Genomic DNA, 21,292 nt, shown 5'->3' on the forward strand with positions numbered 1-21,292 from the left:
CACCAACCGCAGCACTGGAAGTGCTTTTAAACCTAACACCACTTGACATCTTCTCCAAAAAGGTGGAAGCCAACTCATGTGTAAGGCTTAGAGCCACCTCTCAATGGACCAGTAACAATACTGGACAAACTACTATTCTAGACAGTTTCAGATCTATCCCAGATCACTTAGACTATACCAACCCAAAAACGGTATTCGGTAAAAGTTTCCATGTGTCCATCCCTTCAAGATCCTCCTGGGAAGAAGAGAGACCCATGGAAGACGATGCAATACACTTCTATACAGACAGCTCAAAGACCGATCACGGAGTTGGAAGTGGTATCTTTTCGGAACAACTGAATCTCAGTCTATCCTATAGACTTCCCAATAAATGCGGTGTATTCCAGGCAGAAGTAATGGCGATTAAAGAAGCACTATCCTGGCTCAAAGAAAACGTTATATCTTGTAAGGATATACGAATCTTCTCAGACAGCCAAGCCGCTCTTAAATCTCCACAAACTCTCAAACAGTCCACGATTGTCGATCATCTCTGAATGAGATGATGGAACAGTTTAACATTAACCTCATTTGGGTGCCGGGCCACAGAGATATTCCGGAAAATTTGCAAAGCCGATGAGCGCTTGCCAAAAACGGAACACTTCTGCCTAATGTTAGACAAAAACATAACATAGGAACACAACTTGCTACATGCAAATATCTTCTCAAGCAATATGCTCTAGAAACAACAAATGCTAGATGGTCACAGAGGACCACCTGCCTAGCAACTAAGCAAATATGGCCAAGTACTGACTTAAAACGGTCAAAAGGCTTGATATCACTGAGCAGACAAAGTATAAGCTCTACAATTGGAGTAATACCGGGACACTGCCTCATAGGCAGACATGCTCTGAGGCTAGGGGTCTACACAAATGACTTCTGTAGAAGCTGCATGGACGAGGAGGAAGAGGAAACAGTCCCACACCTTCTATGTACATGTCCAGCACTATCCATTAGAAGGAATAACTTTCTCGGTAATCCCTTCTTCGATAACACCAGTGAACTGGCAACGATTGACACAAAACGTCTCTCTAACTTTATTTAAAGTACGAAATGGTTTGTTTAAGTTCATAATTCTCAAATGAGTAACCTCATTAGTGGTATCACAATGGACCCTTGAGGTCTACGTGCGTCAATGACATCTGGACAGTTACTTCAAAATCAAAACAAACTTTTAAGAAAAAATAACAGCTCCTAATGACAGAAGAACCATTTAAGAAATGTGATATTATAAATTTCATTAAAAACGACTTCGAAGCAGACCCAGCGTAACGCAGACGAAGCCAAAGCTGAAGCGTGTTTGTGTTTCAGCCATTAAAGTTTTAAAAGTCAATGCCTATTTCTCTATTACTGTAAGGGCTACTAAACGGTTTTTGGTTCTAAAAATTCTTGTTTTCCTGATAATTGTTCGTAAGTAACAAGTTACTTAATACATACATATGAATTTCTCACAAGTAGCATTCCTCTCATGATAATATTTTTCGAGACATTAGTAGTTGAAAAATTGCATAAATCTCTAAACAGAAGAAACGTTTTACACAAAAAAGAATATATTGATGAACGAAATTGCTACTTTAGATTTAAAAATATTATCGAATTATGTCAAATGTGGTGGATACTTGAAGAAAATCAATTATTTATGGCTGTATTTTTAGATATTGTTCAAGCCTTTCATACAATTTTCACTTGGAACTCGAGTGTCAACTGCATAGGGACTTTCCAGGTAGTACTATGACAAACTGAAATCCTATGTCCAGAAGTAACTCTTTAGAGTACGATACGACAAATATGAATTGCCCGAAACAAAATAGCTGGTGTCCCACAAGAATGTGTCCTAGGGCCAATCTTGTTCCTTTTATAAACATGTGATATTCCAGTGAACGCCAAGGCTATCATGGACACTGGGTGCTTTTTATGGGAAACTATTTGTTTTTGACAGTTTCATTGTGGACATTTGTCGAAAGTATTAAACAAACGTTTCATGAAAATTTAAGTCGAAAATCAACTCTTACCAATTTTGATTAGCAAGTTTTCATATTTTTAGAAAAAATGTAATTTGTATGAAATTTAATGTGACATCTCTTGATTTAAAGTCGATATCTTAGTTACATAGGTCTTAAGGTATGGCCGATGAATAGAGGTATCCCAAGCTTACATAAATAAATTAGGTCAACAGTCCGTTGAGAATTACGACTCTCAACCATTCTTGCATGCGAGTAATGTTGTCCCAAACTTACAAATACATTCTTTTCTTTTTAAAACGATGGATTTACATAGCAGTTCTTTTTTGTAGCTCCTCGTAAAGTTCAATTCAAAAAATGAAACGTTTTCTATTGCATATTCTTGCAATAATGCCTTTCCGAAATAAAATCTTTTAAAAAGTTGTTTGAATTTCAAATTAAGCTTACCTATTTGCCATAAATCATAGTCTTACAACTTACAAACATCGTTTGTAGATATGATATAAACATAGCTTTCTATAAATATCTTGCTTTATTTCAGGAAGTATTTTACTTTTGAATAAATACTTTCAACTGAAAAATTGTTTTAAATTGTTGTAATGATTGCATAGTTAAAAAATAACCCAAGAAGTATTACTTTACACTTTAGCTGTTTGTGCTTTAAGCAAAATTTTAGTTTCAAACTTCTTTTTTAGATAAATCCAATCCTTCCAAACAATTTTTCCTACATTACTTTTTGAAACTAAACTATCCCCAGAGGCTTTGTTCTAGGAAATATTATGAAATTTGTTTCTTTATGAATTTCAAAAAGAGAATTTATTAAAAAAAAAGATTTTCTTTTGAGGTTTTGAAAGTTACTCAGAATTCGAGATAACATATACTTCCTCTTAATTTGTTTCATTTAACAATCCACAAAAATACTTTCCTTCCTAAGATTGGAAAATAACTCTTAATTTTACAAAAATGTTTTTTAAAACCCCAAGAATTTGAATGATATTGCATGTAAAATCATAGGTACCTTAGATCTCTTAAGTCAAATTAAAATGCACTTTCTTGATTGAATTTGAAAGGGAAATTTTGCATTTATTAAAATATTATGTAACTTGACGACATAATTTAGCCCACTTATATGACAATTCAAAATTTATTTCTCAATTTACATATAAAATCAAACCCTCCATTGAATAAATTCCCCTAACTCCTACGAAAACCCAAACCCATACCCAATTCAATTCAATAATATTCATAATAAGGCAACCTACCGCTACCTTCTACTAACATGCATATGTTTCAATCAATTAAGGTGAGCACACACATGACAAAATACCTGTGTAAGTGACATCCGACACCGTAGGTTATACATCAATATAATGTACATACCGTTAGTCAGGTATATGGGAATATCTACGTACATATAAATATTTTTCAACCCCTATAATGGTATCGTGATAGCATAGGGCGGTATACTATACATGCGATGCGGTACGATGGTGGTGGGGTATCAATTTGAAGTGTAAACCACAAATGGATAGACAGATTGCGTTCCTGAGTGCTTAATGTAAACAAAACAATAATCAATTTCGAAAAAGCTGCAAATTGAAATCATAAAGCAAATTCAACCCAACCCTCCCATATACGGTGTTTTCTCCGCGGTGATGATGATATTATATGGAAAGACGTGTGTTTTGTGATCGCAGGATAGATATTATTACAACCAACCCCTCTCTAACAATACAATCCACTTGACATATCGCAGATACGCTCTCATCCGAGTTATATATGGAGGAGTACGAGAATATCCTGATGATGGTGAATGGAAAAAGTTGAGAATGTGTCTGTAAGCCAATAGGGAGTCAATTACTCTGTTCACGCTTCTTTATTTTTTCATATTCCGCGGAAAATCACCTGACTGAATGAACGCTAGTACAAACATACATAATATCGTATCTATGCTAGGTTAACTTATAGAAATTTCCCTCTCTAATTTATCCTTCATGTGGACTTTTTATCATCATCCTTTTAAGTTGAAATCGGTGGCGCTGGCGTTAAGGGTAGGATGATGGTGGATGTAATAAAAAAAACTAATATTCCCGACAAAGAACACCCTCCAAGCCCCTTTTAGAGAACCATCATCAGCCGAACAGCAATGAAAAGTGGCGGAAACATGGTTAATTACTTTTTCATTTCATTCGTTTTCATTTGCAGTAGCATCAGAATTCACGTTCTCATACGATTCAGATGTGAAACCTAACGCTAACACCATCAACGCACTATACACACAACATAGATAGGTACTATATACCAACAACGTAAACCGAACAAAAGGACATATTCACACTTAAGTTAGCATCCCGCACAATGGGGATTTACGATGATAGTAAATTACACGCCCAACCGAGTATGACTTCTGAGTTTTTGTGAATTGCGTTGAGTTCTCAATCCTCAATATCCTTAGTCCTTACTCGTTGGTTTTAATTTTTCTCTTCACTCGTATATCGTTCGTCGTCATCGTCGTCTTTTGATTTTTGCCACATATCAGGATAATGCTATATGGTGGGTAGCTGTATTTAACATAAACACACACACGGTGACAAGTGCACGCAATGAATACATATATCCGTTAGCGTAATCGCGCACCACTTGCCCTTAATTTAGAATTAAACTCTCTGATGTTATGATGGTAACATACGTAACTCTGCGTGTGAGTATATATGCAAAAGAATGATTTGCCTTCTGGAATTTCTGGAAGAGATCCTTTTTAATTTGCTATTTAAGTATTTTTACTATTTATATACGATTTCTGGTCCTCGTTTTGGTTCTGGTTCTTGTTCTGAAGCTGGTTTTAAATTGAAAGGGAAATCTTCTAGTACTTTTATAGGGTTCCAACGCACGACGACGACGTTGACTTTTGCTGTGGGAGGGGGTCGATGCGATGGGATAGATATGTGAAATTTTAATAAAATTACAACCCGTACTTCGGATCTCATTTTATTTCATTTATTCAAGCTTATCCTTGCGAATGCGGTGTAATTGTATAATGTTCAACTTAGTATAAACGTCATACAGTTCGACGTTTTACATTTTGTTAGTCTTTACGTACGTAAGTAAAATAAGGCCCATGCTGATGATGATGAGTTTATATGTAAACAGGGTGTTTGTTCTCTTTTTTCTTGTATTTGCTTTTTACAAATTTATGACGTGCCTCAAGGCTACGGTTTTAGTAAGATTATTTTTATATAACATAGACATTTTCTTTCTCTTTTACAGTTAGTAGGTTTGAAGAAAATGTTAAACACATTAAACAATTGAGTTAAAAATGAACCACTGGATTCATTCCTTTACAGATTAAGAAAATACGGAAATAATCAGGGAGACAAATTCTGTGACTTAAAAACTGTTGATAGAGTCATATTAAGGCCATTGATATTCTATTAAGGTATTCAATGAATTTTATTTAATAAAAAGTTTTTTTTAAATTCGATTTAAGGCATTTTGTTAAAAAGCTCAATAATAAAACATTTCACAAAACCTTATACTCGCGCACAAGAATGGTTAAGATTTGTCACTACCCACTAGGCAATAGATCTCAACGGCCTGTTGCGCCACCTAATTTATTTATTTTTAATAATAAATCATTTGATAGGATTTTTCAAAGCTGAGCTGAATTGTCTAGAAAAAGTGCATCAAACGTACAACTTTTACACCTAGACTTAGAAAGGGGAGAGTTTAAAGCGATAAGAGCCATTTCAAATAGTTTCCCAAAGAAGTCGTTTTTGTTGACCCCCTGAAGAAATGCAGCCACCTATCCGCCTGTCGAAATAATTTTTAAAACCCAGTAAGCCGAGTGCGCCTAGATGCATTACAGTTGTAGAGGTTTCCTTCTTTTTTTCTAGTATTGAAAAAGTTTTTTTCTAAACTTTCAGAAAGTTGTAAGCTTATAGCAAGCGTCAAACCACGATCAGAGGCTTATCATAAGTGCATGTGTTAGTTGTTAGTAAAAAATAAAACAATTATAGTCTAACACATGCACAAAATACAAAACATAATTATCATTAACATGAATTATTACACACCAAAAAAAAAATAAAGAGGTATACGATAGTGGAGCACTGGTTCTAAACAATGATTTTAATCCCACCTTATTTAAATGTAAATCTATCGATGAACAGTTTAAGACATATAAGATGCTCATTCGACTTAAAGCTTCATTCTTTCCATAGTTATTTCTATGGAAGTCAATTTGTATACAATTAAATGTACACGGCCTCGATAACTGAAATGTACACAAGATAGCAATGTCCTGTGTGAACTAGGGCCTCACCCAACAAACTTCTCCATCTAGTTTGGTCCCTAGCTAGATGTCTCCAGTTTCGCGCTCCAAGTTGGGTGAGGTCACCTTCCACTTGTGCGCGCCACCTGATCCGCGGTCTTCCTCTACTGCGCTGTCCTGTGGGTGTGGATTCGGAGACTTCCCGGGCCGGAGCATTGGTTTCCATGCGCTCAACGTGACTCAGCCATCTTAGTCGTTGGACTTTTACACTTCTGGTTAAGTCTACGTAGATGTACAACCCGTACAGCTCGTCGTTCTTTCTTCTCCCCCACTCCTCCTCAATTCATACCGGACCGTTTATCTGCACCGTATAGCAGAACGGGGATGATAAGGGTCTTATATAGCAACACTTTGGTCCCTCGAAAGAGGACTTTACCACTCAATTGCTTTCTTAGTCCAAGGATACAGCGGTTAGCAAGAGTTATTCTGCGTTTGATCTCGGCGCTGATGTTGTTTTCTGCATTTACAGCGGAGCCTAGGTAGACGAAGTCCTGGACTACCTTAAAGTAACGTCTGTCGATGGTGACGTTTTAACCAAGACGTCGGAGTTGTATGTCCTTTCTTGACGACAGCATGTACTTTGTTTTGCTCTCAATTACCGTTAAACCCATTTTTGCCGCCTCTGCCTCAATACTCACAAAAGCCCCATTGACATCACTCTGAGTTCTTCGGATTATGTCAATGTCATCAGCATATGCCAGTAATTGGACAGACTTTTGAAAGATTGGGCCTCTAGTGTTGACGTGTGAGCTCTGCACTATTCTTTCAAGCACGATGTTAAAAAAATCGCATGACAGCGCATCACCTTGTCTAAAGCCTTTTTTGACATCTAAAGGTTCTGTTAAGTTGTTGCCAACCTTTATGTAGCAGCGTGAATTCTCCATGGTCATCCTGCACAAACGGACGAGTTTGGTAGGGCTGCCAAAACTAGACATGGCTCTATACTGCTCGTCCCTGTAGATGCTGTCATATGCGGCCTTGAAATCAATTAAAAGATGGTGGGTGTCGATTTGGTGTTCTTGGGAAGATTTTATAGGCGATAATATAGCTTATAAGGTGCATTAATTTTACTATTAATGAGTTGATGAAAAAATACTAACTCATTATTAACACGCCATTGATGGAGGGATTGCACTTGAAGAAGCAGAATACGATGTTCATAGGGAGGCTGATCATAAGGATCATCCCAAGGAAGACCCTTTAGGACAAGGGAATGAAATTATGTTGAATTGATTAAATACGTTTCTTATGAATTTCGTAATAGGGAGGACGAACATGAGAATTGTACAAGGAGAGATTAACATAAGGATCATTGAACTTCTTTGCCCATCATTTTATAAAACCAAGCATCATACTTACTTTATGATAGAAAATGATAATTTATCAGCAATTGCCGAATTGGTAAAATCTTTAAACAACACCTGGCAATTAGCTCTTCTGAAATCAAAATTATATGAGCAATTAAAGGAATTACTCTGTTCAGTAAGGTGATTACATAAGTCAAAAAAAAAAATTCCGAACTAGGGTGGTATTTATCAATATCAATAATTCCAGAAGGAAAGACTAAATCGAGAATTCAATTATTTGAGTTACAGCTTGTTTGCTGAAAGTCAGTAAGAAGGACTTTATTGAAAAGAGATAGTTTGAATTTAAAAAATCACCTTGAAGTGAAATATTGGTATCAGAGCTGGACAAATTTATAAGAAAGTCTAATGCCAAGGAGAGATCGTTATAAACAGACTCCAAACGTTTAAAATGAAAATTTTCTAAGTCTATACCATGATTCAAATGGAAAAGATACAGAAGAAGAGAAATATGTTGTTTTTTTTCGCTATGAGAACACCTCCACCTAAATTCTTTGCATTACCAACATAACGATCGTTTCTGTAAACTTCGAACTCTTGACTGATAAGTTAGGTGTCGGAAAAGCTTGAATTAAGTGAAAATTCTGGAAGTTAAGAAAAATGTCGGCAGTCTTGCTACGAAGTTGCTTTACATTTTGGCAGAAGAGAGCAAGCCTGATAAGTTTGTTGAATAAAAGTTGAACTTTTGATGCAATTTCAATCGGAAACTATAAGATTACATGTTAAGAGACGTGCGTTTCTATTATCATCTTTACTACGAATACTTGTAAATGTAATATCAACTAGTTTTCATTAACACCGAAAATAAGTTCTTTGATTTTAGTAAAAATATCACTGAAAACACTGTTAAACTTAATGAAAATATTTGATGAGTTGATCTAAAATCAATGATAATTTCTTGAAAGAGAGCGGATTATAAGTGCATTCAATACAATTAAAGACCAGTGGAAACCTTATGTGTTTAAAGTTGCTGATATCGTTTTTAGTAATAACTAGCCACTTGAAAGTTAATAGGTCGATTATAAAGCAAGAAATCAAATTATATACGTACTTTAAAAACTGTTGATATTTTAAATGAGAGCATGATATTATCCAGTTCAAAACAATGGAATACTAAAGGGCAAATACGGTATGTTAATTGATTTATGGCTATCATAAGCTGTTTAAAACGAATTGACCGTCCAAATAAACAGGTAGAACCTTTGTTCTAGTTGGGAGTTGGGAGAAATGATAACAACCAAAATTGAGTTACATTTTGGTACAAACTTGAAATTAGAATCTCTATAAAATGTTTCAATTGCTTTAAAATGTGTTTGAAAGTATTCAATTACTTGCAATTTAATTAAATACATTTAATTGAATAGATCATGATTGAACATAGAGATAATGATTTTTAAAAAATTCAGTTGCATTTAGTTTTAAATAAAATCTCTATAATCATTTTCATTTACTTTAAAATGTATTTGAAGAACTTCTTTTTTTAATATTGATGAAAAACCTTTGATAAGAAGTTTGAAAAACTTATCCTTGAAACTGTTATTAAATTTCTTTTTTTAAAACTACCATCTAAGCATTGGTTAACCTGCATATAAAACACCCTGTCATAATTATAAGTCGATTTTTCCTTCATTCACTTAGCAAAACATGTTAAGACTACGACTGAGACGACCATAGGAGATGTACCAACTCCTGTTGTTTAATTTTTTAGTAATAGTATAAAATTCTTGTAAAATAAAATAATTGTATGTTGCAGATGTTTCTGAGTACAGTGAAAGAGCTCATCACATCTAGATTCACATTCACATCTCTCTTTTAGTACCAAAAATACACGTCCAACATTATATACCCAGCCACATAAAATTCTTCACTATAGCATACCTATCCTCTTATGGAGTACAGACAGAAAGGACTATAAAGGATCCTTAAAAAGCTTTCACTTTTATTTAATTTTCCCCGTAATTAGAATGTATGTGTGTGTAAATGGTGCAAATATTAAATTGAGGCGTATTACATGAATGGGTTGAGTTGCGTTGAGTTAAAAATAAAGAGCAGGAGAAGGAGGTTGGGATGTGCTGCATAAAAGGGGTTTGATTATTTAATTGAAACAGGAAGTTGTGCTGTCGAATTTACATTTACACTTATATGGTAAACTTGAAACAAGGCACAAGGCAGACAGGCAGGCTTGAAACTGGCAGGAAAGGTGGATTCTGATGATGATTGTGGGAGTTAAGGGAGTTTAATGACCCTCCTTGCCTATTTTCTACTACATTCTTATACTAGGGGTGTAAAAAATTTGAAAGAGAAAAGTGTTACGTTTGCCACCATGTTTGGCGTGGTGTTGTTTTGTGATCTTTTGAATTCTTCATTTTGTTTTATAAACTTTTTTATTTTTTATTTCTTGGTGTTTTGTTGAACAGGAGAGACACTTGGGTTGTTGCTAAAATTCAAGATTTCATTCTAATTAAAAATAGAACGTGAATAACAAAACAGCATAAGGACTTAATTATTTTTAGAGTAGGCGTATATTTTTAAGGAGACATTGAACATAAAATAAATATAAGCAAATAAAATGAAGAAGAAGAATGAATTTTGTTATTTTTGTTAACTTGACGAATTATATGATGGTAGGTATGTTTTAAATGTGATGTAGGCAGTCACATGGTGGTGGTACCTAATATAATTTTGGCAAAAAAGTTGGTGTAACATTCTTAATGAATTCCTTCAAAACAAACGATGAATGACATTTTTAATTTACGTATACATCAAAATGGAAATAAAGCTATTTTAATGTACAAGTACCTTCATATAATTAAGATTTAAAAAAGAAATTGAAAGCTTTACACATATTGTCTATTTTGCTGACAACTCTATGTCGTCAAAAAAACACTTAAAAGTTTAAGAGGATCGTTTACAAAAAGAAGTCATGCTAAGAGTATGCACACTTTTTTAATGACATGAATTTAAAATTGAGCAAATTATTTGAAATTAATTTTGTCTGCCGTTATAATGTCAATATGCTTGTTTTTTTAGATTAAATTAAATTTGGATACCGACTTTTGGATTTTTATTTCTCAAAAGTGCGTATAAGCCACATTGTATCTTTGTGTTCTTTTTACTAGTTTTGAGAGTAAATAAATGTTTGAGAGTAGGGTATAAAGGCAGACAAAAATTAAACTCCTGTCTGTCCTCATCTCTAATAGCCTAAACAATTGATTGATTGAGTCCTTTTTATTTGTTTCTATACTCTTTTTGGCAAAAATCGATAATTTAAATTTTCTAAAAAATGGTCAAATAGATTTTTTAGGAAGTTACTGCACTCGATCCTATTTATTTTTGTTGACATTTCTCGAAATTTCAAGGTTTCTAGAATATAAATCAAAGGTTTTTAGTAAGATATCAGTGTTCCCATACATTTGGACACCTTTGTTGTCTGCAAAATCTAAATCTAAAGGTATCTGCAGGCTAATCGACTTCAAATAAATATAGATTTAAAAATCATCAAATCAAAAGATAAAAAAAGAACCTCCAACAAAATTAAGAGAATAATTGTTTTTTATTCTAGCAATTTAAAAAATGTTAAATTTGGTTCACCACTTATATCTCTCAAACGAAAAAATAAATTTAAAAAAATTATTGTATAGCTTTTATAATTTAAAAAAAATCAATTGTCATTTCTAATATTTTTCGAACACAAAATTCTTTTACTTCTAAAATAATGTTATGCGACTAAGAAAAAGGTACAATTCTAAGAAAATCGAATGACTGTTTTCTTCTCAAAAATAAATTTCTTAAAACAATAATACTAAAAATTAGTTAAAATTGGTATTCGAAACAATATTGGCTAAAACTTATTTTTAGCTAAAAAAAAATGGTTTGATATTTGGAATATTTATTTGATATCGACATTAAATTATTTTATTTGTTTCCAAATGTTTTTGTCCACAACTTTTTTATACAATTTTTTCGTCATCCATATATCCAAAAACTTGTGGATATATCGACGTCAAAAAAATTGTGTTATAAAGGAAATAATGCAGAAAAATGCAAAGGACTCTCAAGAAAATTGAGTGGGTGTTATTTTTACCACAGCAACTTAAAAAAGAGGCTGGGATGCGACCCACACTCATAACTTCAAATTCCGTCTGTCGATTTGTCTTGCTTAAAAGTTTGTGGGTTTTCTTTTGGATTAAAAAAAAATTTCTGTTGAATTATTCTTAAAAAATTTAAAATTACGAACAATATTTTTGATATAAAGAAATGGTTTAGCTTGAAAATTTAGTTTTGTTAAATACATTTTTAGTCCAAAAAATGTTTACCAATTATAGTTGCATTTCTCAAATTTTTGCAATTTGGATGAATGAAGTTAATTTGAGAAATATCAAGAACCGAACATTAGGTTCTATTTTTTGTAGATATAATATTTTAATGGAAAAATGGAATGTTGGATTTTATATAAAGGGTGATTTTTTTGAGGTTAGGATTTTCATGCATTAGTATTTGACAGATCACGCGGGATTTCAGACATGGTGTCGAAGAGAAAGATGCTCAGTATGATTTGACATTTCATCATGAATAGACTTACTAACGAGCAACGCTTGCAAATCATTGAATTTTATTACCAAAATCAGTGTTCGGTTCGAAATGTGTTTCGCGCTTTACGTCCGATTTATGGTCTACATAATCGACCAAGTGAGCAAACAATTAATGCGATTGTGACCAAGTTTCGCACTCAGTTTACTTTATTGGACATTAAACCAACCACACGAATGCGTACAGTGCGTACAGAAGAGAATATTGCGTCTGTTTCTGAGAGTGTTGCTGAAGACCGTGAAATGCCGATTCGTCGCCGTTCGCTGCAATTGGGTTTGTGTTATTCGACCACATGGAAGATTTTACGCAAAGATCTTGGTGTAAAACCGTATAAAATACAGCTCGTGCAAGAACTGAAGCCGAACGATCTGCCACAACGTCGAATTTTCAGTGAATGGGCACTAGAAAAGTTGGCAGAAAATTCGCTTTTTTATCGACAAATTTTGTTCAGCGATGAGGCTCATTTCTGGTTGAATGGCTACGTAAATAAGCAAAGTTGCCGCATTTGGAGTGAAGAGCAACCAGAAGCCGTTCAAGAACTGCCCATGCATCCCGAAAAATGCAAGGGCTACGTCAAGTCTAAAGTCTACACAAATAAGCCAGCAACTATTTCAGCTTTGGAAGACAACATTTCCGAAGAAATTCGGGCTATTCCGGCCGAAATGATCGAAAAAGTTACCCAAAATTGGACTTTCCGAATGGACCACCTAAGACGCAGCCGCGGTCAACATTTAAATGAAATTATCTTCAAAAAGTAAATGTCATGGACCAATCTAACGTTTCAAATAAAGAATCGATGAGATTTTGCAAATTTTATGGGTTTTTTTTTTTTTTTAAGTTCTCAAGCTCTTAAAAAATCACCGTTTAAAAAAAAACTATAGATTTTCAAAAACTATATTTTCTGTGAAATTCAAAAAGGGTGAAGATAATGTTTTAATTTTTGAAAAGCTATTTGAGTCGAAAGTAAATTTTACTAAGTTTTAGTATTGTTTTTTTTTGGTTTTTATTTTTTGTAAAAAAGCTGTCAATTCGTTTTTTCTCAAAAGTTTACTGAATGTTGACAACAATTTCTTTTTAAAAGGTAAAATTAGATCAAAGGCAATATTTATGTCGAAAATCAATTTTCACCAACTTTAAGTACTTTTGTTTTAGGTTTCTATTTAAAAAAAAATGTCAATTCGATTTTTCCTAAAATATTTCTAAATTTTGAAAACAATATTTCTTATAAGTAAAAATAAGTTGGAAGCCATAATCTCAAATTTTTGAAAAGATATTTGAGTCGAAAATCAATTTTTACCAACTTCTCTTAAATTTGTTTTGAATTTTTTGTAAAAAACTGTCAATTCGATTTTTCTCAAATTTTTTTCCAAATGTTGACAACAATATTTCTTATATGAGATGAAATAAGTTTGAAGCTATAATCTCAATTTTGTGAAAAGATATTTGAGTCGAAATTCAATTTTTACCAACTTTGAATAATGTGTTTTAGGTTTTTATATTTTATAAAAAAAACTGTCAATTTGATTTTTCTCAAAATTTGACCAGATGTTAAAAACCTTATTTTTCTTTGCACAAAGATTTGGAAATGAATTCAGTTTTTATTCGTAAAATGTTCAAAGTGAAAAATTTTTTTTCAGTATTTTAGATTTATAAAAAAAAAACTTTAATTTTATTGTTTTCCAAAAATATATATGTTTGGTATCACTTTGGAATAAACGAGTATAATATAAAATGTAACACAAGTTTCTAGGATTATTGATTCGTTAGGTTTTTTGGGTTAACCAAAATGTTCACCTTTTTTCAAACTGCTATCCTTTTGCACTTTTATCTGTAAAACAAAATGTATTTAAAGTCGATATCTCTTCTGGTTCTTGAGCTATGGACTACGAAAACAACTTCCCGAACGTAGACGTACGAACGTACGTGCACACGCACTCACAGACATCTCTCTAAAAATCTTTTATTTCGACTCGAAGGACCTTGAAACGTTGAGAAATGACAAAATTTTCAATTCGAAGTTAAAAATTCACGAAACTGTAAAGCAAGCGATTATAAATACATTTTATATTATACTAGCTGATCCAGCCACACGTTGCTGCGGCTAACGTTTTTGGCATATGACATTGTTGTAAACTATTTAATAGTAACGGTAGGAGAACATCAGATATGAGAACCTCTATGCTTTTTGACAGTTGTAAAAAAAAGTCGACCTTCATGATTGCTTTTCTACTACCGTTAAACCTTATTATCTGATTACAACTAAATTATTATTTACGAATAAATACGGAAATGTTAAAGCTTGTATACAAGTTTACTGGTTTAATTTTTGAAACAGAAAGAGTTTGAACGCAATTAATCAAAATTTTCGAACAGTTGACGTTGGAGCGGATAGTTTAAAATCGTCTTACAATAATATCAATTATTTTGAAATATAAATAGTAATAATTTCAATCTAATTTAACACTAATCGTTGCAAAATATTTTAGGGTAACCTGCCTTTCGCTAACACAAATAGGTTCGACGTTTTTCCTACACGTTAAAATGTAACAAAAAGCTGCCCATGAGAAAAACCAAATCTAAACCAAAAAAGGTCACAGTTTGGCTTCAAGACTATAACCATGGCAAAAGCTAAACAAATTGCACACTGTAACCTTCAAAAGGATACAAAAGAATCTGACAGTACCATTGCAATACTTGGCATCAAGCCTACTTTTCCTTTAAATTTTTTAATGGTTGCTTCAAGAATATTTTGTCGGTGATCTTATTGATGACCAAATATGTACTGTTGCTTAAATAAGGTGGATTTAAATTATGCAGCAGAATAATTGGTGATCTAATTTTTAATCGAACATGTATTAATATCATCCGCGAAAGTAGAGTGGGGTATAACTGGTAAAGTCCGACCGAAATCACAAGACAAAAGTAATAAACGGTGATTTTTTAAGAGCTTGAGAACTTTTAAAAAAAAAAACGCATAAAATTTGCAAAATCTCATCGATTCTTTATTTGAAACGTTAGATTGGTCCATGACATTTACTTTTTGAAGATAATTTCATTTAAATGTTGACCGCGGCTGCGTCTTAGGTGGTCCATTTTGAAAGTCCAATTTTGGGTAACTTTTTCGAGCATTTCGGCCGGAATAGCCCGAATTTCTTCGGAAATGTTGTCTTCCAAAGCTGGAATAGTTGGTGGCTTATTTGTATAGACTTAAGACTTGACGTAGCCCCACAAAAAATAGTCTAAAGGCGTCAAATCGCATGATCTTGGTGGCCAACTTACCGGTCCATTCCTTGATATGAATTGTTCTCCGAAGTTTTCCCTCAAAATGGCCATAGAATCGCGAGCTGTGTGGCATGTAGCGCCATCTTGTTGAAACCACATGTCAACCAAGTTCAGTTCTTCCATTTTTGGCAACAAAAAGTTTGTTAGCATTGAACGACAGCGATCGCCATTCACCGTAACGTTGCGTCCAACAGCATCTTTGAAAAAATACGGTCCAATGATTCCACCAGCGTACAAACCACACCAAACAGTCCATTTTTCGGGATGCATGGGCAGTTCTTGAACGGCTTCTGGTTGCTCTTTACTCCAAATGCCGCAATTTTGCTTATTTACGTGGCCATTCAACCAGAAATGAGCCTCATCGCTGAACAAAATTTGTCGATAAAAAAGCGGATTTTCTGCCAACTTTTCTAGGGACCATTCACTGAAAATTCGACGTTGTGGCAGATCGTTCGTCTCAGTTCTTGCACGAGCTTTATTTTATACGGTCTTACACCAAGATCTTTGCGTAAAATCTTCCATGTGGTCGAATAACACAAACCCAATTGCTGCGAACGGCGACGAATCGACATTTCACGGTCTTCAGCAACACTCTCAGAAACAGACGCAATATTCTCTTCTGTACGCACTGTACGCATTCGTGTGGTTGGTTTAATGTCCAATAAAGTAAACTGAGTGCGAAACTTGGTCACAATCGTATTAATTGTTTGCTCACTTGGTCGATTATGTAGACCATAAATCGGACGTAAAGCGCGAAACACATTTCGAACCGAACATTGATTTTGGTAATAAAATTCAATGATTTGCAAGCTTTGCTCGTTAGTAAGTCTATTCATGATGAAATGTCAAAGCATACTGAGCATCTTTCTCTTTGACACCATGTCTGAAATCCCACGTGATCTGTCAAATACTAATGCATGAAAATCCTAACCTCAAAAAAATCACCTTTTAGATTACCACGGAAAAGTTTATAATTGCCGTTTAAACTTTACATAGTTCTAGTGGATGATCATTGGTTATGCTTTTAAATTGTAGCTTTTATAAAACGTTTGGAATTTTGAATTAAATACTAACTCAATACAGTCAAGAGATGTCTCCATCTATCGTTTGGAGCTAACAGATAAGTGTGACTTTCAAAAAATGGACAGATAATTTGCAATAAAATAATATTACGATCATAAATTCAGATTAAAAATAATCCTTTCTTTCAAGTTGCATCAAACTGCACACGTTGTTTAAATTTTACTATAATCGTCTAAGTAGTTTAGCAGTCTATCGCGGACAAATATTGTGGCACGTAAAAAAATTAGTTATTGTAATGTGATACCAAAACAATACAATTCAGAAGAACAAATTAACCAACAGTTTCTTATAAATAAAAAAAAGGATAAAAAGTAATTGTGACCTTTAATATTTAACAAAACAAATTATTATATCTCCAGAATAATTTTATACAATGAAGAATAACTTTATAAACATGTGGTGAAAAATATCGAGTTGACAATTAAAGCAAAAAAAAAAAAAACAAAAACACACATTACTAAAAGTTGTTAAAAATGTATTTGCGACTAAAATATTATAATTAAATAATTAAAATTTAATATTTTAAAACATATTGTAAAAATTGATATTAGGTTCACAATATACCATGAATAAATAAAGTTATTGACTTCAAAATGATTTCATTCTGTGAAAAAAATCTATAGGCATTAGTTTATATAAGAAATGAAAATTTTCAAAAAATGCTACTAAAATTGGTTCATACTAAAAGTGTAAGGAACATCTTCTTAGAAAAATTCAACTGAAAACTTATTTAACAAAATAGAAAACCTACAAAAAACTGATTAGAATAGGTTTTCGACTCAAGTATTGGGAGAACAAGGAAAAATATTGACTTCAAATTATTTATCTAAATAATTTGTTAAAATTTTACGCAAGAAAAATCGACATACGGGATGGAAAGTTATCAGTGTGGGTGGCATCCTAGCCCCTTTTTGTTTTTTAAATTATTGTGTACATAATATTTGATGATATTTACACAATTAATTTGTTTGTTTTGAATTTTGAAACATAGTACCATTTTTTAAATCCGATATTTTTAAAACTGATTAATGCTTAAAACGTATATTTGTAAGCACATGACAAATTTAAAGATCTCATATCTTACGATTTTGGAGGTTATTATCATTTAAAATTATGAAGACATATTTCTCTTGTACAATTTAAAGGTTTGAATATACAAATTAGAGGGGAAAACAAAGTTAGGTTAAGCTTCTACATTCTCATTGTGTGGTTAAAAAAAGAATATCTTTACTTGACAATACCATCGAAATGGAACTCAAAAGTACACTGATGAGCATTCCTGGGATTTGGAAGTATAAATGCTGACTAGTTTGAGCCAACTTTCTAATTCGACAAAACATTGTTTGTAAAAATATAGGATGTTTGGATGTAGGAGTAGGTTTGTGCAAGTCATATTATTCTAAATGCTTATAGTAAAAATACCCAAGTTTAATTATTTTGAAAGTCCTTTCTGAATCCATCCTTGACAAGAGTACTCGCACACAGGAATGGTTGAGAGTTGTAAGCCTCTAGGCCCTAGTTCTCATCGGACTGTTGCGCCACCTAATTTATTAATTATTCTGAATATTTTGATGATATTATACTTTGAAGAATATGTAAGCCATGTAGTAACCTTGATTTGTCAGAACTTTTTATTTGGAAGACTATCGATTACAGCTGCGTTCTTGGAGAAGTTAATAAGTTCTGGTCTTTTGGGACAAAAAAATCAAATTATATAAAATATGTTATAAAAGACTTACGGAAGGTTTCTAACAAAAGTTAAAATAGTCAAATGTTAATGTTTAATTTCTGTTTCTCCTCTCAGAAAATCGGAAATTATTGTATTTAAGGAAATACCTTTTAAAAAGGTTATTTTTTAAATCTGTTAAAACAAAATAATTACTTAAACCCTAATAAATTAATAAAGACTTTTAATAAAATTGATCAATTTATAACACACAGCCATATCCCATTTATACATTTTCCCATATGACAGCCAAACAACTACATACCAATTATTTACAGCTACTATTACATTATGAATATGAAAGCTAAAGTGATTGCATCTGATATGAACGAGCATTTTTATTTTACTTCACAACACAACAAAAATACTATACAACTATAACAACGTCCTTAACTTTTACTTTATTGAATTGTTAAGGTCCTTATATTCTCGACTTGTAATCAAAGTACATCGAATAATTTTATTGGCACAAGTCAAGCACGAAATAAAACCAAAAAGAAAAACAAAATCCTTCGCTTGACAATATGAGTATTACAATATTTGCGAGCTCAGCTCAGAAAGCAAGGAAAAGAGAGAGGTTAAAGGATGTATTTTGGATTGGTAGGTATAAGGTACTTGTGTATGTAAAGGCATTTCAATATGAGTGTCCTTGTTCTATGGGCTTCCATATATAATAGTATTAAAGTCGGAAAATTGGAAGTTATTGGTATTATTTCTCGCTTGGCTTTTCCCATGGTGTGCCTCCGCCCCCATCAGTCGTTGAGCTGAGGTGCTTGGTGTAGGAGGTGATAGCAGAGGGGTTGGTGAACTCCTGTCGTGATGTTATCACATGTGTCGTGTCGTTGGCTCAAGGATGCCGGATGTACGAGGACGAAACAAAAAATCATACCAATACATATAAATTTAACGATCTCCAACAGAGGACTAAAGGTTATTTTTGGGCGTTAAAACGGGACATAAATCAATTCTATTTTGAAAGAATGTATTACGACATTTGTGTTTTCCGAAGGTAGAAAAATGAAAGAGAAAAACGTTATAATAATCCAAAAAACAACCAAAAATATTTATTATTACCACCTTGTTGTTGTTGTTGTACATATGTTGGTTGGTAGGGAGGAAAGGAATTGTTACGGTTGGTTTTTATTACACCAACAGAAATTTTTTCCAAAGCTTTGGAAAATATAATCCTTCCAGTTCACAAGCACAGTGTCTTTTTCGTCCGTATCGCATACATACCGTTATACTGTCGTATATTCATATGGCTATGATGGCATAAGGACGACGACAACGAACGACGAAAACAACAGCAAAACGTAAAAATCAAATATTCATGAGCTATGAAAGCCAAATGAAGCAAAATGACAAGTTAATATTTTTGTTTTGTTTGGCAGAACACAAAGTGTTTTTGTTTTGTTTCTTCTTTTTATATTTTTGTTCCTACTGTTTCAGGATTTTTTCTATATTTTTGTTGTTGTTTCATGCTTTTTTGATGAGAATTTTACTGTTGCGACAAATGAATATTTTTGGGCTGTAAATTATTTATTCAAGCATATAGGCCATTTTGTCGAGTTTGCGATGATGATGGTTGTGATTTGTATTAATGGAAATTAATGTGTAAGAACAACGGTTATTTGCTATACTATTTGTATTTTATTCCTTCCTACATTTTCATAACTTCTTTTCAGCTTTTACCGACTGACTTGGGTGTAATCAAAATGTTTAGCTTTTATCATGAGGCTCAGCAATACAAAAAAGAGTGAAATATTTATATTTTGGTATTGATATCACAATTTTTATGAAGGTGACTCTTCAGTCTTGAAGTGTGAGTGGAGGTGGGAAGGGAGGGGATTTGGATAACGATGAAATAAAACATTTCATCATTCAGATCAGGAATTATTATGATGATGAAAGAAATATTACGGTTCAATAGATTTTATTTCAATATCCTTTTTGTTATATTGTATGGAATTGGTTAGAAGAGAGGAAATGGAAAAAAGGATATCAGGAACTCAATTGACACGTAATTTCCGATAAGTGAGAGTTTCTTGGAATTTTTGTTTCTGTCTTTTGGGAAGTGTGTACATAATTATTAATTATTTTAATATTGAATTACTGACAAGAGATCCCAAGAATAAATTACAACTGCAAATATATTTAAGTTTTAAATATTTTTGTGGAAAGCAAAAGGAGAAAGGATTATTTTTCAAAAGTCGTTCAAAACTAGATTTCCTGGAAAAAATTTTTGGAATTAGAATTTGAGCATTTTTTCCAATATTTTACTCAATATTCAAATACTTTATCTTTCAAATTTCTGATTGTTTTCTAGACCAGTAGTAGTAGTAGTCCAGTCAAACCGATAATGTTATCTCCTTTAGTAAAATGTTCTTTTGAACTTTTGACGTCATACTAAATTGACAGTTTTTTTATTAATCAAAAGAATATTTACCATGCTACACAAATGAAGCGACCGAAGAAGACAAAACCACGTTCTACACTCATCTTAACTCGGTTTACAGCAGTTTTCCGAGAGCCGATATCATAATCGTCATGGGAGACCTCAACGCTCAAGTCGGTGCAGACAATTAATTTGAGTCACGTCACTGATGATCATACCGAAAATCAAATCGATCACATCATAATTCAGCAGCGATGGAGGAAGTCTATGTGTGATGTCCGAAATATAAGAAATGCCGATGTGGGAAGCGACTACCATTTGGTTGTCATGAGTCTCAAATTAAAAACCGCGGCTGTATTTAGAGGATCGCAGAATGCAGCAAGAAATCCGAAATTCATTACGTATGCTTTAAGTGATCCCAACATAAGCCGTAGCTATTTTAACACCCTTAACTTCAGAGCTTCGTCATTAAATGTGAGTGTTGACTCAGATGTTGAAGAGATGTGGGGTGAAATTAAAAGTGTT

General features: G+C 33.0%; 1 protein-coding gene across 1 annotated transcript in view; it reads right to left on the bottom strand.

Moving 5' to 3' along the window:
• LOC129952626 (uncharacterized) overlaps positions 1-21,292 on the bottom strand; it is a 581,803-nt gene that overhangs the window by 205,341 nt on the left and 355,170 nt on the right. The window lies entirely within an intron of this gene.

This window comes from Eupeodes corollae, chromosome 1, assembly GCF_945859685.1.
Source record: "Eupeodes corollae chromosome 1, idEupCoro1.1, whole genome shotgun sequence".
Classification (NCBI taxonomy): Eukaryota; Metazoa; Arthropoda; class Insecta; order Diptera; family Syrphidae; genus Eupeodes; species Eupeodes corollae.